This window comes from Equus przewalskii, chromosome 17 (assembly GCF_037783145.1).
Source record: "Equus przewalskii isolate Varuska chromosome 17, EquPr2, whole genome shotgun sequence".
Classification (NCBI taxonomy): domain Eukaryota; kingdom Metazoa; phylum Chordata; class Mammalia; order Perissodactyla; family Equidae; genus Equus; species Equus przewalskii.
This window is the reverse complement of record NC_091847.1, coordinates 36,377,481-36,403,837: the sequence shown is the minus strand read 5'-3', so window position 1 is coordinate 36,403,837 and position 26,357 is coordinate 36,377,481. Positions and strand designations below refer to the sequence as shown.

General features: G+C 33.3%; 1 long non-coding RNA gene across 1 annotated transcript in view; it reads left to right on the top strand.

Moving 5' to 3' along the window:
* Window positions 1-2,958, top strand: part of LOC139076704 (uncharacterized) — a 32,307-nt gene extending 29,349 nt beyond the window's left edge. The window contains exon 3 of the long non-coding RNA XR_011528592.1: window positions 2,010-2,958. This is a non-coding gene — a long non-coding RNA (uncharacterized lncRNA). The remainder of the gene's footprint in view (window positions 1-2,009) is intronic.
* Window positions 2,959-26,357: the final 23,399 nt, after the last annotated feature.

The following is a 26,357-nucleotide window of genomic DNA, read 5'->3' as shown; positions in this document are numbered from 1 at the left end:
GGTTATGCTTTTTAGCTTAGAACTTCATTTAGTATCTTTTTTTTCTCTTAAAACATTCATACGATAATGCTAAATTCAGATCATACTCTATGTAGGGCACTGGACTAGAAGCTGGGCAATATTCTTAACCTTTCCTCTTGACTGCAAGAGGAAACATGAACTCAGGCCTACTCAGAGTTCAATAAGCATTTTTTAAGCAGATATATTTGTAAGAAAAAACTTTGTCAGATTATGTTATGAAGAAAAATAAATAAAGGTGGAGGAATGAACCTGTGCTGCAGTAGGGGGCGGGGTTATTTTATGGAGCATAATCAGGGAAGGACTCAGAGATCAATAACATCTGAGCAGACATGGAGGATTCGTGAGGGTGAGCCACGAATTTCTAGGGAAAAATCATCATCGACTGGAGAGAAAAGCATTCACAAAGGCCGCAAGGCAGGAATGCATTTGTGAATTCCAAGAGAGAAAGACAGGAAGATATGTGGGAGGAGATGAAATGAGGGCCAAACAGAGATTACTCACGAAGGGCCTGGAAAGATTTGCAGTTTTCAGCTGAGAGACATGAGAAGTCATTGGATGGCTTTAAGCAAAACGAGTGACACTATCCCACTCATGTTTTAAAAGGATCACTGTGCTGTGAATCAACTACAGGAAAGCAAGGATACAATTCATTGGGTTGAGAGGCTATTGAAAGAATTCAGGCAAGCGTTCGTGATGCTCTAGACTAGAATGTCAGCAGTGGAGGTGATCAGAAATTTTTGGACGTATTTGAAGAGCTAACAGTGTACCATGCTTATGCGCAAAACCTGAATTGGCTTCTCATCATATCATGGGCTGCAAGGTCCTACAAGATTGGACGCCTGCCTACTTCACCTAATTTCTGCTATTTTCTTTAGAATGCCCTCTTGTGTATCTAATCTATTCACAAACGTCATGTCGTCAGAGAAGTCTTCGCAGAATACCCACTCTTAAATACACTCTCATTTCACTCTCTCCTTGCCCTGACTTTTTTTCTCTTCACAGCTCTTATTAATATCCATCATTAGATTATTTATTTATCCATTCTCTGTCTTTCTTTTTTTAGAACATAAACATGAAAGAAAATGTCGTATTTTGAAATAGATACGGGAAAATTCGTACCAGCTTGACACGAAAATTGCCGTTACTCTGTAGATGTCAATTACGTTACATTGCTGGAAAAAAATCTAAAATCTTAGAAATACTAATTGAATTCTACATTCATTTACAATTTGTGTTCCATACCTTATTCATTATGCTGTTTTCCACTGATTAGATAATTACATTTTAATCATAAAATGTAAGGAAAAATTACTAAGCCTACATGTTGTATCTTCTCTCAGATTTATGATTTCATCATATAAAAATATAAATGAAATTTCTATAAAAAACAGCACTATGTAATTATGAGATTGCTTCAGTACATTAGTGTTAGCACTGATCATGTGCCAGCATTCCTAAATTTATTCCAAAAGTTCACGGAAGGTATAATATGCACAAGATGACAGAGCTAAATTAGACGTTACCTCTGCCTTCAGAAACCGTATAGTCTAATAGAGGATAATTTATTGCTATCAATCTCAGGAGAATTGACATCTTAACAATATTGAGACTTAATCCGTAAACACAATGCGTCTCCATTTATTTGGTATTCTTTAATTCATTTAATCAGTGTTTTAGCCTACAGATCTTGTATGTATTTCACTAGATTTGTACCTAAATGTTTCATGTTTTTGGTGCTATTTTAAAGGAGGCTTTTTTCAATTTTACTTGAATTTCCGCTTTTTTATTGTTCATATTTAGGAATGCAATTTTTTTTTATATTGCTATTGTAACCTATGAACTTGTTTACCTCATTTATTAATTGCATCAGTTTTTTTGTACATTCTCTGGAATTTTCTAGGTAGACAATAATATCAATCTAAAGATTTGAGATAGTTTTATCTCTTACTTTCCAATCTATATGAATTTCATTTCTTTTTCTTTTCTAGGATACTGACAGGATCCCCAGTATGATGTTGAATGGAGTAGTAAGAGAAGATACCCTTGCCTTGGTTCACATCTTAGGGAAAAAAGCAGTCTTTTAACCATTGAATATGATGTTAGCTATAGCGGTTTTGTAGATGCTCTTTATGTAATTGAGGACTTGCCCTTACATTTTGTGGATATTGTGATTTGTCATGATGGGCTTTTGAAGGTTGGACCAGCCGTAGATTCCGAGGATAAACCCCACCTGGTCATGATGTATTATTCTTTTTATATATTATTGGATTCTGTTTGCTGACGATTTGTTGAGGGTTTTTAACTATATGTTCTTAAGGAATATTGGTCTGCAGTTTTGTTTTTTTCTTATCTGTTTCCTAGTTTTGATATCAATCTAATGCTGGCTTTATAAAAGAAGTAGAAAATAGTCACTTCTTTTCTTCAAGAGACTGTGTTAAATTGTCATTATTTCTTCATTAAATGTCTGCTAGAAACCACCGCTGAAGTCATAGTGTTCTAAAGTATCCTTTGTTGGAAGACTTTTAACTAAAATTAACTTCCAAAGATAACATGAAGAACAATTCATTTTTTCTAGAGTACCTTTGGATGAGATTTTTAAAGGTTTTATCCATTTCATTGAAGCTGTTGAATTTATAGGCTTAAAGTTGTTCATAATATTCCCTTATTATCTTTTTATTGTCTTTCAGATCTCTAAGGATAGCCCACTTAAATTCCTGATATTGATCATTTTGGCTCCCCTTCCTTCTCTTTTCCCTCTCTCTCTCTTTCTGTCTCTACTTAGTCAAGCTGGCTAGAAGTTCACCAATTTTATTGATATTTTCAAAGAGCCAACTTTTGATTTGAATGATAGTCTATGTTGAATTTTTGTTTTCAATTTTATTGATACATAATCATACCTTAATTATTTTCTTCCTTCTGCTTGCTCTGTGTTTGATATTTTTTTCTGGTTTCTTAAGATGGAATCTTAGATCATTGATTTGAAATCTCCCTTCTCTTATAATTCATATTATGATTTTATTTATACCAATTATATAATTTATATTTGCATATAATTAATATACAATATACTATAATATGTTCTATAATACATTACGGAACATACATGTGCATATGATTATAATTATAACATTTCAATTAATTAATTTTCCTTCTAAGCACAGCTTCAGCTGCCTCCTCACATTTTGATATGCTGTGTGTTTTAATTTTATTCAATTCAAAACATTTTCTACTTTCCTTTGTAAACTTGCTTTCTGTTCATTTTTTTAAATAAATTTATTGTTTAATTTCAAAATATTTTAGGTTTTCCCAACATCTTTCTGTTAATGATTTCCAGTTTAATTTCTTTTCATTAAATAAACACATTTTATAAAATCAATTTGTATTAATTTATTTGAAGTTTATTTTATTACCTAGCATATAGCTATCTCGGTGAATGTTTCATGTTTCTGAAATGGATAAGTGTTCTGCTCTTACTTTATAATCATCAATTTGGCCAATTTGATTTACACTGTCGTTTGGGTCTTTTATATCCTCACTGATTTTCTGTCTTTTTCTATAGATTATTGAAAGAGGACTGTTGATATCTCCAATCATAATTTTGGAATTCTCTGTCAATTTCTCCCTTCACTTCTATCAGTTTTTGCTTCATGTATTTTGATGCTTTGTCAGGCAGTACATTCACATTTAGTATTGCTATGCCTCTTGATGAAGTGACCCCTTTCTCACCATGCAATGTCCTTGTTTATCCCAGATAATGTCTTGTTTTGAAGTATGCTTTGCCTGTTATCAAAATATTCACTCAGTTTTTTTTTAAATTAATGTCTGCATAATATATCTTTCTATCCTTTTATTTTTAACCTACCTATATTTCCATATTTAAAATGTACTTCTTGAAGACAGCATATAGTTATATCTTGCTCTCCTTCTCATCTAACACTCTAATAATCTCTTTCTTCTAATTGATTTGTTTAGACTGTTTACATTTAATATAATTATTATTATGGTTGGATTTAAATCTATCAACTTGCTAGTTGTTTCTTTAACTCTTTCTCTCTCTCTTTTAGGCCTACTTTTATGATTCCATTTCATCTCTCGTTATTTTTGTAGCTATTTAAATATTTTTTGTAAACATATGTTTTAAAATATACATCTTTAATCATTCACAACGTCAAAGAATTTATTGCTTCATGTGTAGTCCATGAGTCTTATAAATGTATACTCCCAAATCCTCTTTTCTATCTGTTTTGTTATTTTTGTTGTGCATTTTATTTCTTGTAATACATCGCTAATATATTTACAATAGACTATCTCTTTTCTTTTAGATAAATTCAGATTAAGAAAAATGTCTTTTAGATTTACTTTAATTTTCCTAATTTTCAGGGAATCTTCATTTTTTATGTGTGAATCCATGTTTCTGTCTGGCATTATAATCCTTGCACTTAAAAACTTAACATTTCTTGTAATGATGGTTTTGTTTGCATGTCGTCATTTCTCCATTTTTAAAAAATATTTTATTGTGTTTAAAATTCTGGTTGACAGGTTTGTTTCTTTTTTTCTTACAATACTTTAAATGCTTCACTCCATTTTTTGGGCTTCCTTAGTTTCTGAGGAGACTTGTGTTATAATTTTTATCTTTGTTTCATTCATATGTAATATTTTTTTTTTCCTTTGGCTAATTCAACATTAACTTTTCTATCATAGGTTCCAGAAGTTTTTATATGATGATTCCAGGTAGTGACATTGGGGATTATTTACCCTGACTGGTCTCATGAGATTCGTGGATATATATAGTTTGATACTTTTCATTACTTCGGGAATATTCTCAGCCATTGTCCCTTCCAGTGTTTCTTCTTCTCTGTTCTCTCCTTTCTCCTTCATGATTCCAGTTATGTATGTGTGTGTGTTAAGGGATTCTAAACATGCTACCCAAACTATGCCTCTTTGGCCTGAGGATTATTTTAAGCTGCAGGCAATCAAGACCAAGCAGATCAGGAACAGCCCTTTATCTCCTCCTTAGCTGCCCAAAAGAAAGTAGAAATTTCTCCTTCTGTGGGAGAAATCTGTAATTATGAAGGAAATTTACATTAGAAAGGAGGCCTGTGCAAGAAAAAGAGCTACTACCAGAAATAACCTTTTATCTAAGAAACTTATCTGCATAACAGGGCAACCTTTGTTTACCCAACATTTCCTCCTCTCACCTTCCCATGGATTAAATCCCCCAATTCCAGAAGTCTCAAAGGATCCTATTGTTTAGCTCAGGATATTGTAGAAATCTTTGCCATTTGGGCATATTTTGAGTTTCATATCTTTGTGGGGCTCTTATATGTATATAATTAGAATAGTTTTTTTCTCCTGTTAATCTGTTTTATGTCAACTGGATTGTTAGACCAGCCACAGAAACTAGAAAAGCAGAAGAGAAAAACTTTCCCCCCATAGAGTGTGTTAGAATGTTTGATATTGTCTCAGAGCTCTTGAATGTTGCATTCAGTTTTTCTCATTTTCTTCTTTTCCCCTTGTGTTTCAGTTTGTATAACTTGATCTAACTTCAAATTCAATGATGCTTTTCTTGACAATGTTGATCTACTGATGAGCCTGTTGAAGGCATTCTTTCTCTCTGTGATTATGTTTTTTATATCTAGCATTTTCATTTGATACTTCCTTATAATTCCATCTCTCTAGTGAAATTCTCTATTAATGCATGTTATCCATGTTTTCCAGTAGAACATTTGACATATTAATGATACTTATCATAAATTCCCTCTTTGATAGTCCTGGCATTTATGTCATCTCAAAGTTGGTTTCTCTTCATCTTTTTGTTCCTTGCTGTACATAATGTGTAGAACCACAATGCAGAGAACCTGACGTAAACAGTATGTATGCCTGGAAAAATGCCTGCAAACAGGAACTCTTCTCCTTTTGTGAGGGACTGAGTCAATCTAGTTAAGAGTTGAGTTGGTTTGGGTTTGTTGTTTCTATGGTTACTTTTGTGCTACTGCCTTCATTTTTCCCTGATATAATCGTGTGCTTACAGTGGGAATTATTTGCTGGAGAACTCTTCTGAGTGTTGCTGCAGGAACTCTCAGACCTCCCCCCTGCCCCTGCATCTCAGAGAGTCTCTCTCCGTATTCATAATCTCCCGAAATCCCTCCCCCCTCCAGGAGATTAATGTAGCTTGTTACTACTGCTGGTTCAGTCTCAGTCTGAGGTAGGTCTGTGTCACAGTAAGAGAAGACTATTAATAGTCTACTCTTAGGACAACTTCTTTCTCTTTCCCCAGGAAAGGAGGATTTTTATTTTATCTTTCTCCCAGCTGTGATAGCTCTTCAACTCTGCCCTGGGGTTGATCAGGTTTGCTGCTCTTGACTCACCAGCTTAATGGTTTGTTTTTTAGAGAAGGGACTGGGAAAGGCTTCGTGCTTTTCCCTGCAGAGTCAGTTCTGCCTCTCCTACAGATCTGAAATTCTTTTTTTTTTTTTTAAAGATTTTATTTTTTCCTTTTTCTCCCCAAAGCCCCCCGGTACATAGTTGTGTATTCTTCGTTGTGGGTTCCTCTAGTTGTGGCATGTGGGACGCTGCCTCAGCGTGGTCTGATGAGCAGTGCCATGTCCGCGCCCAGGATTCGAACCGACGAAACACTGGGCCGCCTGCAGCGGAGCGCGCGAACTTAACCACTCGGCCACGGGGCCAGCCCCCAGATCTGAAATTCTTAAGGCAGCGTTCAGTGTTCTCCAGTCTCCTGCTTTGCCCTAATCTTTCTCTTGTGTACCTGGGAAGGTCCATGGAGGCAAGCCCACCAGTGGATGTGAACTCCACTTGTGTCTGCAGCTCTCAAGGATTCTATAACTGTAATCTCATATTGTCTCACTGTGCCTTTATCAATTCATTAGACATTTTAGCTGAATTCTTTTTCCCACTTGAAAAGAATCCTCATCTAACCCTTGCTGCCACATATGAGCCAGTGTTTATGCCTTGTCTCTCTGAGAAGGTACATCTCTTTCTTTAGATTTCAGACAACATAGTTCCCTTGAGACCTCAGTTTTCCAGTAAGTTCAACAAGAGTTGTGATTTTGCAAATTAATTGGCTTTTTTTTTCCCATTAAGTTGAGAATTACACTCTTTTCGTCTTTCTCTACCCTAGACAGAAACCAGAACTACTTTTGTTCTTTGAAATTTCATACTTCTTACATTAACCAATATATTTATTGATTTCTTTCTTCTTTATTGCTCTTTGCATATTACTTTTTTCTCCTAGTTTCAATTTTCTTCTGTCTGAAGTATGTCTTAGTATTTTTATTTTTAATTGATTTCGTATAACTGATAAAATCTTTCTGTATTCATTTGCATAACATTGTCAGTGACAGTTTAACTAAGTATAGAGATCTAAGCTGAGAGTCATTTTCACTGAGAATTTTAATGATACTATTTCTTCGATCCTTGGTATTTGTTGCTGCAAGGAGACAGTCATTATCATTCAAATTATTGTCTACTTTTAGGTAACTTATCTTTCCTTCCTGATTGTTTTTAAGATTTTCCCCTTTGTCTTTAAAATGAGAAATTTTATTACAATGAATCTAGGTTTTTGTGTCATATTTAAGTTGTTCATCTCAGATCTCAGTGAGCTTTTCAAACCTGAAGACACTTTTTTGACTTGTTTACATTTTGGAAAACTCCTAACCATTATTTCTTTCAATGTATCTTCTTCGCAATTTTTCATCTTCTCTTTCTATAACTCTTAAGAATATATAGTAGATTTCCTTATTCTACTTTTCATGCTCTTAATGTCTCATTTTTCTACCATTTTTATCTGAATTCTATTTCATTTCCTCAAATCTATTACACTATTCACTTATTTTCTCTCAACTTGTATCTATTTTAATCCACCCATTGAGTTCTTCATTTCAATGAGTATACTATAGTATTTCTTCTAAGATAAATATTTTTCATATTTAACATCTCTGAAATTGTGATGTATTTTATACCTAATGACATATTAAAATTATCACTAGATCCATGTTATTATTAAGTAATCATTGTCTCTACATGTATAATGAAAAGCATTAGTCTCAAAACTTGAAGAATGTTTGTTAGCCTACTTATAAAGAAAATGGAAATTTATGCCAAAAAACTGGCCATGCCTTCTACCTACCTTTTATTTTTCTCAGAGTTATACATAACACATTCAAATGGTAATTTGAAAGACAGAAAAGATATTGTATTTTTGTTAAAATACTCATATTTCTAATATAAACTAGAATAAAATGATATAATTTTCTATCAATTATCATTTAGATAAAATTAATAAAAATCAACCAGCATTTATTAAAAACTATTATACACATGGCACTATGTATACATGATAATAGTTAAGAATATGGCATTTGATTCGGACAGATTTGTTTTCAAATTTAGGCTTTACCGTTTAACAGCTGCATGACAAGGAAGTAAGTCACTAAATCTCTCTGTGCCAGAGGACACCAGCTTACTATGGAGTCTATTCTTCCAGTCTTTCTTAATGATGCAAACCTAATTTTAAATTTAGCACATTGCTACCAAGATTAAAGTCTCTTACCTCTTACTTAGCCTGTATTATGTTATACGGGGCCATATGGCTAGGTTCTGGCCTATGTGATTTAAGGAGAAAAGTTGCATGAAACTCATTGAAAGGCTCCTTAAGAGGATGCGGCAAATCCCTTTATCCTTCCTCTCTTTTCCTGTTGGTTCCAATATAAATGTCGTAGCTGGAACTTTCCCAGCTACCTCTGATCATGTGGTGAGCTACTGAGTAAGGCACAGTAGAAAGAGACAATTCTGACTTCCTGATGACACTATGGAGTCACTGTGCAGCTCTGGTCTTCTTTATATGAGAAATATGTATGTAATTTTGTTAAGGTACTGATATTACGGTTTTTTTCTGTTACATGCTGATGAACTAGGCTTAGCTGAGTCATCTTTTAAGCTTTCATCTTCTCATCCGTAACATTTGGATGATTAAAGCAACTATTTCATTAGCTTGTCTGTTGTAAAGGATACATAAGGTTATACATGAAATTGTGAAGTCCAGTGCCTGGCATAGAGAAATTGCTTTAAAAATGTTAGCTATTTTTATGCATTGTAAAACAATTGTAAGATGGTTTCTTCCTTTGAGAACCTCACACATCATGAAGCCCATGTTTTCTCTTTTTTATCTTCTACCATTCATGCAGCCAATAACAGTGTGATTTGCAAAAAATTTGAATATATAACATTTATCAGACTAGCTAAGGAATATGTGCAAATCCCTTTCAAAGTATTTGATTAAACATGTTATTGTGTTCAAAAGAAAATTATTTCTTGTATATTGTATATGTCATTTATGATTATAGTACCTATCAATCATTCCATGTATAAATAAAGTCCACCCAGATATTACAGAGGTAACTAAGAGAAACTTACTTGACTGTTTTTCTAAGTGTGTGTAGTAAGAGTTAGGCAAAGATTTCAATATGCATGTCTAAAATTTTAGAATACAGTGTGATTCTTTCAAGCCTCTTATAAAATTGTTCCATTTACATATGTTGTAACCATTCATTTTCTGCTAAATATTCCTGAAAGATCAACCGCTCTACGTTGTGGGAAAACTTATAAACACGGGGGATTTTGTTTTAACCTACTTGAAGACAATCATTGAAATTTCCTATCTCTACCGGTTCTTTGGGATTTACATGGATCCAAGCTTATTGACAACTGTGGAATTACATTACCTATGAAATCGTTATATAATATCATACATTACCTATGAAATATCAAGCATGATTGGATATTTGTGATTGACTAAGTGTCTCCACGTATTGGAAGGCAGGTAAGGAGAATAGAGAATCCAGAAATCTTTTCTTCAAATCCGTATAACAGATAAGGTGTCTTGTTAATTAGTCTGAATCTCAGTGGGTGCTGAATCACGGAAGCTTGTGCAGCAGGCACCTAAAGAGACCTGATTTTGTTGAGGATACAGTATGCATGTTTTCTTATGGAGTTTGTCTTATCACAGTCCTTGCGCATGTCCAGTGCAATTCTGCAACCCTTCTGATAAGCATTATTCTTCATTTTATTGAAAAATTGAGTAAGAAGTGACATAAAACACATATAATTTGCAGTCTTGTAAGTCAAGACATCAGGCAAACCATTCTTTCTTTTGTCTTGTCCTCCATACTTGCAGGGCAATCCCAGTGTTAAATTGCTGCTCTACATTGGGAGGACATTTTACACTCTGGCCCCCCAAAATAACAACTAGCAAGCATGCTTTATCTTTCTGTACCTTAGATTTCTCTTTAACATATTTTTTCTTTATTCTATTATGAATGATGAGGTGTATATATAAATATTAAGATGGATGTTTTGGCCAATAAAAGATACATGTTGTTAAAACCAACCAAAAAAATTAAGAGTGAAAATAATGTTTTACTAACTTAGAAAGTGAAATTGAAAGTGTTAATTATCCTGCGTTGAAACAGCACTTACCTTTCTTAATACTGATATAGAGGCAGATACCAAATTTATCTTAAACTACCCCAGAGCAAAGAACCTGTGAAGAAGATAGCTACCTTCGGAACCATATTTATCATGTAAATAGCTCAGAAAAGGATACTGCCAGTTACATCTTTAAAATACAAAAATGCGTGCATTTCCCTATTTTGTAAATGCCAGAGATGCAGCATCCGTTAGAGTTAACGGTGCGGCACTTTTGTGTTCCGTAGCATGAATCATTAATCATGAGTCAGGCCATATTCTTGTACTGCTTCTGCTTTCATTACTTGGCCTAATTAAACAGTTCTCTGAACTGGAATCTCAGATTCCTCTGTTACAGATTATCATTAATTATGGTGAAAGTGCTCAGAGATGTTGGACTCAATTATATTCTACTCAACTCTGGCACCGTGTGATTCATTGCGCAGCCTGCTCTGCAGACGTACTCTTTTCTTATCTCGCACTCCCACTTTTGTAAATTGGGCTCTGGCAGCCAACAAACTAAGAGTTATGTGCTGCGTTTTCATTAAAAACATGTTGGAGAAGCACAGACCAATTAAGGATTCTGTATTTCATAAGGAGTGATGAGATGAACAGTGGATTCTGGGAGAATTAGCTCAGTGAAGAAGCAATCTCAATTCCATTGTATTGCTAAATTTGGTACCTATTTTCTGTTTGGGGTTCAATTGGTCAAGATGATGTCTTGAAACTTTTTTGTTTAATAATTTAAAATAAATCGAGTTATTGCTAGCCAATAGGAAGAAACTAAAAATTTTGTTTGATGCTTGTGTGAGCTACTGGAAAACATTCTCAGTGACATATGCCAAGCACTTTATAGCTCAAAAGATACCAATATCTTCAATTTTGGCAGTTATTTTCCATGCTATGTAATGAAATCTGTTCTATAGCACTAGGCCTCAGTAGACTGGACTAGTAGATGGCACAGACAAAGCCAGATCCTCAGAATTTGCACGCTTTGGGTAGTATTTGAGGTATGTGTTTGAAAGAAGATGAATATGTGATTTGACATATGGCACATGTAAATCATATTATCCCAAAGTGTTTCTATTGCATTTATAATGGATTTTGTTAAGGATTCTTTTTTTTTCTCCCTCCCTTCCTTCCTCAATTCCTTATTTCTTTCCTTCCTTCCTGTTAGAAGAATCAAAACATTTTCCTTTTGTTTTGAATATTATGGAAATTGTGTGCACTTCAGAAATCTATCTTAGCAACTAAACATTTTTATAAAGCTTATAATAACATAATTTCTCCTGTTTTCCCATTGGCTACAAAAACACATAAAAAAGCCAAATGTTTAAAATCAATGGCATTTAAACTTTTCATGGAAAGACAATGTGTTTAATTTAAATGGGAAAACTACAAAAAAGAATGATATGAATTTTCACTTGTAGATTGACCACTAAGAAGTTGGAAGGGCTTTGCCACCTCAAGGATCATAATATAGAGATTTTAGAGACACTAAACTGCAGTGATAAAGTCTGTGAACACATTTGAGAAGAGTCCAAAACGGATATCCAGTTTTCTCTTCCTTTCCTATCATGAATTTTAATTATAATAGAAAAGATTGGTTCTTAGAACAGTGGTTCTTAAAGTGAAATCCGTTGTCATTCAATTTACTTTTGCTGTTGTTTTTTTAAAATTACAAATTATCAGAGTTTTTACCCAAAATATTTATTTAATAAAAAATGAGTGTTGAGACTAATTTATATAATGTGAAAATTTGTGTTATTATTGATAAGCATAGATAATTATATAATTCAATAAGAAGTGTTTTTTTTGTTTGTTTTTGGTTTCTTTTATCAAAAAAAAAATCATGACAGGATATGATTTCATAATATCACCTACAGGGACAAAAGGAAGCTTTCAGAGCTGTCCTTGTCAACCAATTATTTATTTAAATGCAGTAAATGGATCAAAGCCAATGCTGTCTACCTGGTAAATATATTATTGTTACTAATATGTGAAAAAATGTATCAACATGATTTGTTCAAAGGAAATCTAAGGTTAAGGGTTCTCTCTTCCTCTCTCTGATTCCACTTGAAAAGGACGGTGCCAAATCAGTCAGAACTGGTGTGTTTATCTCCCTTTGTTTCTCATTTGACATGTTCACAAAAAAACCACACAAGTAACTCTTATCACAAGACAGTCTCAGGGGTGAGATAGGAACAGAATTGCCCTGGTTCAAGTTAACCCAACTAGCCACACGTCTCATCATTATTGATAGTTTTCTACTTTTACGAGCAGCACTTTCATTTATTTGACATTAAAAATTGTCCTCATCCTCAACTTCAAACCACTTTCCCACATTTTAAGATTCCTACTAGATAGATGCATCCACAAGAGCAGCTCCAAAAATAAAGGAATGGTGCATCTTTTCTCTTATTTTTGTATTTTCTAAAAGTTTCTGTTTTGATTTTTTCTAAATGAAATTTAATTTTTATGCGTTGGCATGGACTATATGTCCATTTCTCCTGAATGCAGGCCAGGAAGAGAATAGAATTTAAACAATATGGAGAAAAAAAAGTTCTCGGTGTAAGCCTTTGGCTTAACAGTTTGTAGGTTTTCATATCCTGCAGTACTTTCAGGTTTTAATATATATGAAAATCAGCGGTCTTGTATCTATGCATATGTGTCATCTATAATATAATTTTGACAGATGGTGAGCTGGATAAATCTAGTCCCTGACTATAGAAAACCTTGGCTTGACTTGCACTCTACCAAAACTTGTTTAAAAAGGCATTCACATGTATTTATTTTTTAAATAAAGATTCATTTTTTGGCCTGCCCTTATTTCTCATTGAGACACTGGCATCCCCATCTTTGACGGTCCCATATACACATTTTACCTGAGCCGTTATGATTTTTTTAAACAGGATTATTCCATGCATAATGCTGATGACTATACCATTCTACATCTCCTCCTTATTAAAAATAAATATGTTACCTTGCCCCTGTTTGCACCACCTAAAATTCTGACAACAATATCGTACTTAAAAAAATGCAAACCTAGAAACCAGGAAGCAGTTTCTCCCAGTAGCAGCTCCAGACAGACTGCTCATTGAAAATGTAATACACTGCTGCTGTGTCACAGGTCAGCTGGCAAATGGCAATCTGAATTTTAAAAGGAATATGAATAAAATTCTGTTTTATTTTGAAAATGAACTTTCTGCCCTCCATCATGAATCCAATATATGTCTTAATCTTCTATGCTCTTGAAGCCTGCGGCTCCTGGCTGAGTCCTTTGACTTCTGAACCTAATAAGGAAATAGGTTGTTTTCTCATCCTCGTCTCATTTTTAGAAGGGCTGAAACAAACAGTCCCCTATTTCAAATGTAATTGACAAAGCATAAAAACATGTATGTTATATAATTTTAGGTTTACAACCAAGCTCTGCACTGGGATGTTTTATTTTTAAATTTGATTAAGATGTTATACCTTTCGAAATGTGCTGTCAAGATTCGAAATCAAAATTTCCAAGTGTACGATTGCATGTTTACCTTAGAACCGTACATGTGAAACTGACAAAGGATAGAATGGATAATGGTACACTTCAATTGGGAACGTTTTCATTTAACCTGGACATTATTTATAGCCATACAGAGGGATGTATAGACTGAATTTTTAAAATATACTTATGACTATGGCTGCTGTTTAAAAATCAGCTGGGTGTGTGCTGTGTCTGTATCTACATTTGCTTTTTTATTAAATAAAGCTTAGTTCATCATCATGCTCCCACTTTTCTAAACTTAACGTTTTCACTTTCACTGAGATTCATGACTTCTAATTAGAAAGTAAAATGCTCTTCTCTTCAGAAAAATAAGATTTTGATCTTTGGGTGTGTTTGTCCTTTTTTATTTGAAAATCCTTAGAATAATATATTCCCATGCTTTAATTACTTTAATTCTTTTTTTATAAAATAATTATGGGAATTACTTTTTAAAAAGAGAAATGGTAGAGTGTGAAAACACTTAAAATAAGTGAAGTTAGGCATGCTCTGTTGCTATCGTATCTCATAACCATATTTGTGTAGCATCATCACAACCTAACTGATCATTCTAAGGAAGTAAATGCTGACATTTCAGTGAGCATGTGTGCATGTTGTGTGTGCGAGAGAAAGAGAAAGAAAGAGAGGCGCACATGCACACTTGAGTAAAGAGTTATTTTAATAGTTGGATTTTTTTAACCTAAAACTTGTCTGTTACTGTTTTTCAAATTATAGTTATATTTTAAATTTCTTTGGGTATTTTATGGCCATTTTAAACTTATAGCAATTAAAATATTAACAGTGATGCTCTAATTACTAAAGGTTATGAGGAAAGAAAAGTTTTTAAAACTTTAATTTAAATAGCTACATTTAGTCTTCACTCCCTTTCTGGATATTCCAATAACATATAGGCTGAAAGAAAACATGACTGAAACAGACCTGATAGAATCACTACAGTTCAACAAATACTTACTGAATACCCAATACAGTCCAAGTATTGAGTTAACAACTAGTGTACACAAAGATGGTCTAGCAACAATAAAGTTGATCTTTTGGTTGGGTAATCAGACACATAATATGATAAACTGTCATCAATTGAGACAAGTGAAATAATAAAGGTAGGCAAAAAAGGAGTTCAAATCATAGAGGAGGGCAGATAATCTGGCATGGGGGAGGAAGAGCCCAGGGAAAGCATTGTTGGAAAAATGATGCCAGGAGTATTCTTAAAGGATGATGTGAAATCTGTTAGATGAAGGAAAGCTTAGATTATATTCTTAGAGAGTGAGTTTTTTTTATGCAGGCATGAAATTTTTAAATGTGTAAGTAAGGGAGGGGATTTATATATACATTGAGTAAGTGAAAATATGGACTATAGACTCCATACTGTGGATGACTTAACATCTATTTTACTGCTTCCCATTGTATATCAGCCATATAGTCTGAAAGAAATTACTTCTGGGTTCAGGGATATGTGTTGCTTAGACTAAGCCAATTAAGCAAGTTGCATTTCCCTAGAGAGTTATTGTTATACTAGAGGAATTTAGTATAAATCATCTTCTAATGATACATAGACATCTTATCTTGGTTCAAGTGTGAGTGTATGATCTGATTGATACAATTATACTATAGAATAATGATTTTTTTTCATGGATATGGGAATGATAAACTCTATCTCCTACTTAGTATGAAGGCAGCAAGGATGCTAGAGCTCTAGACAGCATGTCCACATTCCAGGAAGGCAGAAGAAAGACAAAGAGCAAAAGGGTACACATGCCAGCTAGGTCAGCCTTCAAGAAAGAACCTCAGAAATCATATGCAATGAATTGTGGTTACCTCTCAGTGGCCAGAACTGTGTCAAATGCCTACTTCTAACTTCAAAGGAAGAAGGAAATGTACTTTTAGCTGGCACACATCCACTCCAAGATAAATTGGAATTCTGTTAATAAAGAAGAAGAGAATGAATATTATGTAGGATACTAATGGTTTCCAATATCCTTGACCTTAAAGTCTTCATAGTCCACTAGGGGAAGAAGACATATAAAAAATGTTTACAACCTATTTTAAATTTTATTTTAATAAATTTTCCAACAAGCTATTGCTAAGGAGAGAATTATGTTTGCATAGTGGGGCTTTACTTGTAAGAAACAAATAGATTACATTTCCCTGTACAGAAATTCAATGCAGTTTCTAGCTTCAAGGCACAACAAACTCAAATGTTATAGAAAAGAAACAAAGAATAAACTAATAACTTTTGAAAACCAAGAAAGGGTACCATCTGTGGACTGACGGATTCCCTGATGCATTGTTATTTGAAGGGAAAAAATACAAGGTAGAAAGCCAAGGTTGTGGGAAGAATTTGAACCTTTCACAGAAGCACTCTTGGCTGCTTCACTAGGAAGATGGTGAAGCTGGAGGTGCCTGGTGGCCGTGGTGGCTGAACCCTCTAGGGGCTCCAGTGTACTCTGTATTGGGAAGTCTCTGTAGCCACTTAATGGAAAACAACTACAGCTGTCTCAGCTACCTAGAGAAGGGAAGCATTCCTCTACTTTTATAGCTTATAGCCAATAGAATGAAAGTAATTTTGGCCTCAAATTTCTCAGGAAAAGGGACAATTAGTTTAAACTCATAGTACTTTTTCTAGCTTTATAATCATACAAAGTTATAAAGAGGACTATAGTAGTATATCTTCTGCAGTTTTCACAGCCCTCATCAAGCATGGAATTTTTATGTGGTAGAAATATCACCAAACATCTAATGTTGGGTAACACCTTGATATTAAATGGAAGTAGTAGCCAAGGAAACATAAATAATAGGAAAATCTGAAAAAGATGATGTTTATTTAATGGTTAAAAAACATGCACATTAAATAAGAACAAATGACTATAAAAAATTAGTGGTGGAGGGGCTGGCCCCGTGGACAAGTGGTTAAGTTCGTGTGCTCCACTGCAGGCGGCCCAGTGTTTTGTTGGTTCAAATCCTGGGCATGGACATGGCACTGCTCATCAAACCACACTGAGGCAGTGTCCCACATGCTACAACTAGAAGGACCCACAACAAAGAATATACAACTATGTACTGGGGGGGCTTTGGGGAGAAAAAGGAAAAAACTAAAATCTTTTAAAAAAAATTAGTGTTGGGGAGTGAAAAAAGATACCTATTTCAACAAAAATTTTAACTTGATATAAGGCCTGGATAGCAAAATGGGTACAGATAAAAAGCTAAGAAAATCTCCCTGAACAACATGATAAGACGTAAAGAGATGTAAAATATGAAATATAAGCTAAGAGACATGAAGGCAATATTGAGAGGTTTCAGTATATATCCAAGAGTAGATTTAAAATAAAAGAATTGAGTGAATAAAAGAGAGGAACAAAGGTGAGGAAGACTGCCTGAGCAATTTCCACAAAATAAAATAACCGAATCTTTATTTTTAAATACTTCATTAAGAAACATCAGATCACTTTTTCAGACCACAATATTTTTATAGCTTATATCCAACATAATGAGAACAAGTTTGGCCTCAAGTACCTCAGCACAAGGGAAAATTACTTTAAACCCACAGTGCTTTTTCTAACTTTATAACCATACAAAGACTAAGGCAAAATAAAGAGGTTTTTAATCATATAAGAACTCAGAAATTTAACCTATTATACACATTACTAGAAAAGTCACTTCAGCAAAAAAAAGAAAAAGAAAGAATCCAGGATGAAAAGTGTCTTTCAAGAAGCACTAATGAGCACACTTATCAATTAAACATGATGTTAAGTATAAATAAATATTGATAATATTAAATAATTACTTTAACAACAGTCTAACATTAATACTCCAGGTTATAGCATGAGTGTTGGTCAGGGAGTGTTTGGGGCAAAAACCAAGCAAAATAAAAGTGTATTCAGATCTTTGTCTTTGATGGAGTGTGTGGGAGGGTGGAGAATATTTTCATGGGCAAAGGGACGGGTAAACATTTCTTAGGACACTAAAAATATAGACAAAAGAAATATGATAAATTGACTTTATCAAAATTAGTAACAGTTCTTTAAAAAACAGTATTGTAAAAATCAAAATGCAGATTAATAGAAAATATCTGCAATAGAAATGTCAGAAAAAGAACTATCTAGAATATGTAAAGAGCTCTTACAATTCAACAATATGAATACAAACTAACCAAGTGAAGATGGTAAAAGGGTTTAATAGACATTTCAATAAGAAAAAACTAGAATGGCCCAAAAGAGCAAATAAAAAGATTCTCAACTTTAATATTCATCAGAAAAATGCAAATTGAAAACATAAGACACTACAATACATCCACTATAAGGGGCTAAAATTTAAAAGACTGAAAAAGCCAAGTGTTGACAAAGATGTGAAATTCAAACATTGCTGGTTGGAAGGCAAAATGATATAGATAATTTGGAAAGCACTTGGCTAAAACTAAAAGTAACAATGCCAGTGTTGAAAGAAACTAGAACATCCAGAAATTTCGTAAGTTTTGATGGGAATGTAAATGGCATACTACTTTGAAAAATTGTTTAGCAGATTTTTTATAAATTTAAATATATGCAAATCAAGTCCAGCAATTGCTTTCCTAAGTGTTTCTCCAATACGATAAAAGTATATCACTACAGACCCAGCAGATATTCAAACAATGCAGGAATACTATGAACAGTTCTATGTACATAAACTCAAAACTTAGAAAAATAAAACAATTCCTTGTAAAGTACAAACTCCTAAACTCACCCAAGATGAAATAAATACCCTGAATAGTCCTATACTATTAAAGAAATGGAATTGGATTTGTAATTAAGAGACATTCCAATAAAGAAATCTCTAGACTCAAATGTTTCACTGGTGAACTCTAACAAACATTTAAAGAACAAATGGGTTCTTTTGTACAATATTTTCCAGAAAATAAAAGAGGAGAGAACTGCTATCTAATTTTATGAAGCCAGAGCTATCCTGAACCAAAAATCAGATGAAGATAGTACAAATAAAGAAAACTACGTACTAAGAACTCTCATGAAATTAGACACAAAAATCCTCAACAGAGTACTACCAAATCAAATCCAACAATTAAAAAAGCAATACATCATAACCTAGTGGAGCTTATCCCAGAAATGCAATATTCAATATTCAAAAGATAATTTAATTCATTATAATTCACATGATCATATCAATTGTACAAAAAGCATCTCACAAAATTCAATGCTAATACATGATGAAACCCTTAATGAACAAGAAATAGGTATAAACTTCCTCAATATGATAAAGGAATCTAGGGGAAAAAAACAACCTACAGCTAACATCATAATTAATGGTGAAAGACTGAATGCTTCCCTCCAAGATAGGGGACAGGCAAAGACATCCATTCTCACCACTCCTACTCAACATCTTACTGGAAGATCTAGCCAACTCTAAACAGCAAGAAAAAGAAACAAAATACATACAAATTGGAAAAGAAATAAAACTCTCCCATTCATAAGGACACGATTGTCTACAAAGAAAGTCTCAAGGAATCTACAAAAACATTACAGAACTAATGAAAGAATCTAGCAAAATCAAAAGACACAAAGTCAGCAACAAAAAAACCAGTTTATTTCCATATACTAATAATGAATAATTGGAGACAAAATTTTCAAAAAATAACATTTACAATAGCTCTAAAATCATGTAACACATAGTTAAAAATATGACAAAATATTTATGAGATATGTATACTGAAAACTATAAAATTCTCATGAAATAAATCAAAGGAAATCTAAATAAATGGAGGGACATGCTGTTTCATGAATTCAAAAACTAAACTAAGGAACACTGTCAATTTTCTGAGTATTCACATAAAGGTTTAACACAATTGTTATCAAAATATCAACAAGTTGTTTTGTAGATATAGACAAGATTACTCTAACATTTACATGGCAAAGTAAATGAATTAAAATATCTAAAAGAATTTTGAAACAGAGGAATTAAGAGGGAGGAATCACTCTACTTGATTTCAAAACATTGTTATATAGCTATAGTAAACAATCCTGTGTGGTATGGGCAGAGGGATAGACATATAAATCAGTGGAACAGATAGAGACCAGAAATAATCCCACACAGATACAGACAACTGACATTTTTTTTTTTTTTTTGCTTTTTCTTCCAAATCCCCCCAGTACATAGTTGCATATTTTAGCTGTAGATCCTTCTAGTTGTGGGACAACTGACATTTGACAAAGGCGCAAAATCAGTTTAATGGAGGAAAGATAGTCTTTTCAATATACAGAAATTCAATATCCATAGGCACAAAAATTAAACTTGGACTAAACCTCACATCTTATACAAAAAATTAACTCAAAATGAATCACAGATTTAAATGCAAATACAAAACTATAAAATTTTAGAAGACATCATAAGAGAATATTTTTGAGACCTAGGGCTTGCTAAAGTGTTCTTAGACATAATGCCAAAATAACAATCCATAAAATAAAAAAATGAATGGATTAGACTTTATTAAAATTAAACATTTGCTCTGTGAAAGACTCTGTTAAAAGGATGAAAGGAAAAGCCGTAGACTGGGAGATAATATTTGGAAACCACATGTATGACAAAGGACTTGTATCCAGAATATGTAATTAATTCTCAAAAATCAACAGTAAGAAAATAAACAACAAACTTTAAAAAGTGACCAAATAACTTAGACACTTCACCAGAGGCTATACAGACGGCAAAAAAGCAAACAAAAAGATTTATGTCATTTGCTTTTTAGAAAATGCAAGTTAAAACCATGATGAGTTAGCTCTACACTCCTAGCAGAATGGCTAAAAGATTTTTTTCTGAAAATACTGAAAAAGCAAGTACTGGTGATGGTATGGGACAGAGTCTCTCATTCATTGCTGGTAGAAATACCAAATGGTACCCTTGGGAAAAGTTCAGCAGGTTCTTACAGAGTGAAATCTACCCCTACCTTAGGACCCAACAATCCTCCTACTGGTATTTACCGTAAAGAAAAGAAGACTTACGTTCTTACCAAAACCTGTACACAAACATTTATAGCAACACTGTGCCTAATCTCCAAAGTCATAAACAACCTAAATGCCTTTCACTGGTGACTGGGTAAACAAAATGTGCTGCATCCACACAATGAAATACCATTCAGCAATAAAGAGGAATGAATTAGCCAGATGATCAAGGCTGATATCAACAGTGATGTCATGTTGATATTGTGTATCCTTGATATGATATGATGAAAATGGCATTTTAACTTTGTGATCTTCCTCCCAAAACCCATCACCTTAGTCTAATCATGAGAAAAACTTCAGACAAATCCCAGTTAGGAGACATTCTACAGAATGCCTGACCACTACTCCTCAAAACTGTCAAGATCACCAAAAACGAGGAAAGTGTGAAAAACTATCACAACCAAAAGGAGTCTAAGGAGACATAACAAGTAAAGGTTACGTGGTATCATGAATGAGATCTTGGCATAGAAAAAATTAGGTAAAATGGAAATATGAATAATGTATGGACTTAGTTAATAATAATGTATCAATATTGATTTCTTAGTTGTGACAAATACATCATACTAATACAAGATATTAATAATAGGGCAAAGCAGGTATGGGGTTTATAAGAATTCTGTGCATTATCTTTATATTTTTTCTTAAAATCGAAAAATTCATCTTAAAATCGAAAGTTCATTAAAGTATTTTTACTGGATGGAAAGAAAGGCTATAATTAAAGTCAAAAGTGAAAGAAAATATTACAAAATAAAATAAGAAGCTAACTATTGATATGTACAACTTGGATGAATCTCAAAGACATTACTTCGAATAAGAGAAAAAAAAGTTACAGTCTCAAAAAGTTACATTCTGTAGGGTGCCATGAAATTCACAAAAAGACTGGTGATGAAGAAGACCTCTGGGATTGTCGGGGGTTAGAGTTGGAGAATTTGACTGCAAGGTGATAGCACCGGGAAATTTGGTGGAGTGAGGGTGATATTTGATATCCTTGTTGTGGTTATGGTTACACAAATCTATACATATCTTAAAATTCAAATAACTGTACATCATTAATTAACTGTACATTAATTGATTATTGATTAAAACATAAAATAAGTAGAAAATAAAGAAGCAAGTTACAGAAATACATGCCTTTGGAGGAAAACAAGAAGGAATAAAAGGACAGTCGGCTCTATGGGCTTCACATGCACAACACCTATCGGGAAGAACAGAGAACCCACTAGCCACGGTTACTTGTTGGGGTGAGCTGGAGGGAGACTTTTCATTGTTTACCTTTTAATATTTTTGAGTTCATTATTTATTTCAAAAGTCAATTGAAAAGAAAAAATATGTCTACATAAAGATTTTTACAGGAATAGTCATAGCAATTTTATTTACAACAGCCAGAATCTAGAAACAACCCAAATGTACGTGAAAAGAGGAATGGATATACAATTTGTGCAATAGCCATATAATGAAATACTACTTGGCTGTGGAAGTAATACAGATGAATCTCTAAAGCAGTATGCTAATCAAATGAACCCAATCACAAAAGAGTACATACTATGTGATTCTTTATATATAAAATTCTAGATAAGGTAAATCTACTCAAGTGAAAGAAAATAGATCAGAGGTCTCTTGGAGTGGCGGGAGTACTAGGGTCTGGAGAGGAGTTGATTGCCCAAGGGCTTGAGAGAACTTTTTGGGGTGATTAAAATGTTCTATATCTTAAATGTGGCAGTGGTTACACAAGTGAATATGTTTATGAAAATTTACCAAACTGTATAGGACTTAAAATGGGTGCATTTAATTGTATGTTATTATCTTTCAAGGTTGATTTTTTTTTTTTTTAAAGATTTTATTTTTTCCTTTTTCTCCCCAAAGCCCCCCGGTACATAGTTGTGTATTCTTCGTTGTGGGTTCTTCCAGTTGTGGCATGTGGGACGCCGCCTCAGCGTGGTCCGATGAGCAGTGCCATGTCCACGCCCAGGACTCGAACCAACGAAACACTGGGCCGCCTGCAGGGGAGCGCGCGAACTTAACCACTGGGCCACGGGGCCAGCCCAAGGTTGATTTGTTTTTTAAAGAAAAGAATATACCTTAATAAAATGTAATCTTTAAAAAATAGAGGCTATTGGAAGAGGAATGAGGAAATGATTTGGAGAAATTGATGTCATTTTATTTACTTTCATTTAGTTTCATACATCCTGTATAGGAGCTTCTTTCAAATGGCAAATGCCTGGTTGATTAATTGAATCTTGAATATAAATAATAGACATTAGTGTCAGAAACTACTTAATAATTATGAATTTAAAGTCACATTGTAGTTATTATCTCTTAGTTTTTAGCATGAGGACAGCTCATAACATTGTTCAAGCAGAACAAGAACCGGGTGTCTGTAAGCCACTAGAAAGAGAATCCTCATTTATTTGACAAAGAACAAAAGAGTGGAGGCTAAGCACTGCTGTCGGGCCTTAGGATGTCTAGAGAGAATGGCCCATGACAACTTCTAGCGACAGGGAAAAGCTGTCACTCACTCTTGACCTCTAATATTTTGTTTTCCTTTTTATTCTTTTCTTAAAAATTGTACAATTCATTTCTCCCCCTCTTTCCTAACACTTTTAAATTTTGCTAATCCAATTGGTCTGATATGATATTTAATTGTTGTTTAATTTACATTTTCTTGATTAATAGTCATTCAGTGGCTTATTTTATGTTAACTGGCCGTTGGATTTCAACTTATCTAAACTTCCTATTCAAATCTTTACCACTTCTTTTGATCGAGTCCTTTCTCTTTCTTATTATGTGTATGTGTTTGCTTATTTTGTGTATTATGATACTAATTCTTTGAAAGTTGCATGTATTACACATATCTTTACTTGTGGTTTGTATTTTTCTTTTTCTGTTTATGGGATTTTGTGTTTGCTTTTGTAAATATATTTTATATCTTAGGTGATCAGTATCTAAAATTTATTTTTGAGACTATTTTAAGGTAAAGATTTTTTCTTTCCTTTTTTTGAAAGGAGGTAAGAATGGTACTGGAAAATTTTTTGAATAGTTTATTTTTCCCCATGATTTTTAATGTCTCCATTTGATACACTAAATTGCCATATATGTGTGGTCTCATTTACAAATTGAAATTCATTAAGAATTTGAAGCAGCACATTTATACGGTGTATAAAACTAAGCGAAAATAAATAAAATGACACTGGTTTATTTGTCCATGCTTTTACCAAGGCTGAATTGCCTGAATCCTTAACTGTAGAACAGTCCCAATCTTGTACCTATTCTTGCAAATCACCATGCTTATTCTAGGTCCTTATTTCTTCCACATAATTTAGAATTAGCTTAAGAGATTTTGTAAAATAATCTTTTGTAATTTTTCTTGAAATTGCAATCAGCTATGGAAAAATTTGCATTGTTTGATATTGAGTCTCCCCATTCATCAACATGAATAGTTATTTACATCTTATCTTCTATGCCTAAATTTTATACTACCCATGATATTAGATTCAATCTTAGGTATTTTATAGTCTTTCTTACTTTCCTAGTATTATCTTTACATTATATTACAGTTATAGTTTCTAATAATGTTCTGCTGACATAAAAATATAGTTCTGATTCAGAATAACTTTATTTACTAATATTTCTATATATTTGCTTGGATTTTATATGTAGGCAATTCCTTGTCTAAAAACTTTGCTTTGTTTTCCCCTCTCAATTTCTTTCTTTCTTTTTTTTTTTTTTTGAGGAAGATTAGCCGGGAGCTAACTACTGCCAGTCCTCCTCTTTTTGTGGAGGAAGCCCTGGCCCTGAGCTAACATCCATGCCCATCTTCCTCTACTTTATTTGTGGAACTCCTACCACAGCATGGTGTGCTAATCGGTGCCATGTCCACACCCGGGATCCGAACTGGTGAATCCCGGGCCGCTGAGAATCGGAGCGTGTGAACTTAACTGCTGCGCCACCAGGCTGGCCGCGCCCCAATTTCTAAATATTTTTCTCTTTTGGTTATTTCACTATTTAGAATATCTAATGCAATACCGAATAGAAGTATTGGAGAAGGCATCCTTTCCTTGTATATGTGTTTAAAGGGAGCTGTTGTATTTGCTTTGAAGAATAATATTTTCTACATTTATGGAAAATAACCTTTGTCAAGGAAAATGTTTTTCTATTTCCAGTGTTATAAAAGGTTGTAAATTTTATCTGATGCCTTTTTCTTCATTTATTAAAATTGTCTAATTATTTTTCTTTCTACTTCTTTTAATGTGACAGCTAAATGGATATATTTTTATGTTAAGTCACCTTGAACAATCTGGTTTGGTGGTTTTTTTAAAAGACATTTTGCTTATGTTCATAAATGAGATTGGTTTTAGTTACTGTTTCTCATATACTTCTTGCATTGTTTGCTATAAAATTTATACCACCCTTAAAAATGATTTGGTAAACACTTGAGTTTTTTCTTCTCTAGAAGAATTTTTTTATAATATTGGCCTTTATGTTGCTTCAATGAAAGATACCTAGAAAATCATCTATAGACATGTCTAATTTTCCAAGAATGGGCCAAGTATAGATTTGTAGATATACAGAAGTACTGTTTCATCTTGAACAACTTCGGTAGGTTGTAACTTTTAGGAACTCTCTAGTCTACCTAGGTTTTCATTTTCTTTTCCTTACATAAATATGCACAATTTTAGATTTTTCTTTAAGTGCCACATCAGCAACATTCCACACATTTACCATTTACCATTTTCAATATTGTACAATTCTAAATATTTTCTAGTTTTCATTGTAATTTCTCATGTGACCCACAAGTTACTTAGAAATAAGTTATTGACTAGACTTTGGGGATTGACTTGTTCTTTCTCTCTTTCTTAGTTTCTTTGGGTTAGAGAACCTCGTCTACATGACAGTCATTCCTTTAGACCTTTTTGATGTTGTTGTTAAAATTTCCTTTGTGACCTAGGATGTGTTCAATTTTCATAAATACATAACATGTACTTTGAAAAATTTCACATTCTCTATATGATAGGCGTAGGTATGTCCATAAAAATGGACATAAAAATGTGTATTTGTTCACCAAGTTGTTCAAGTAATCTATATTCTCAATGAAGTTTTCTGCTTAATCTATCGATAACTGAAATAGATACACTAAAATCTGTGAAGACGGATTTATCGATTTCTTCTGATACTTATGGCTATTAGTTTCTGTGTATATTTGGAATTATGTTAAATGAAACAAAAATTCAGAGGTGTTATATTTTCTGGTATGTTCTTCCTATTTTATCTTTAAGATCCTTTTTAAATCTCTTTATTAACTTCACAAATATACTTATTTTTATGTTATTGAAAGT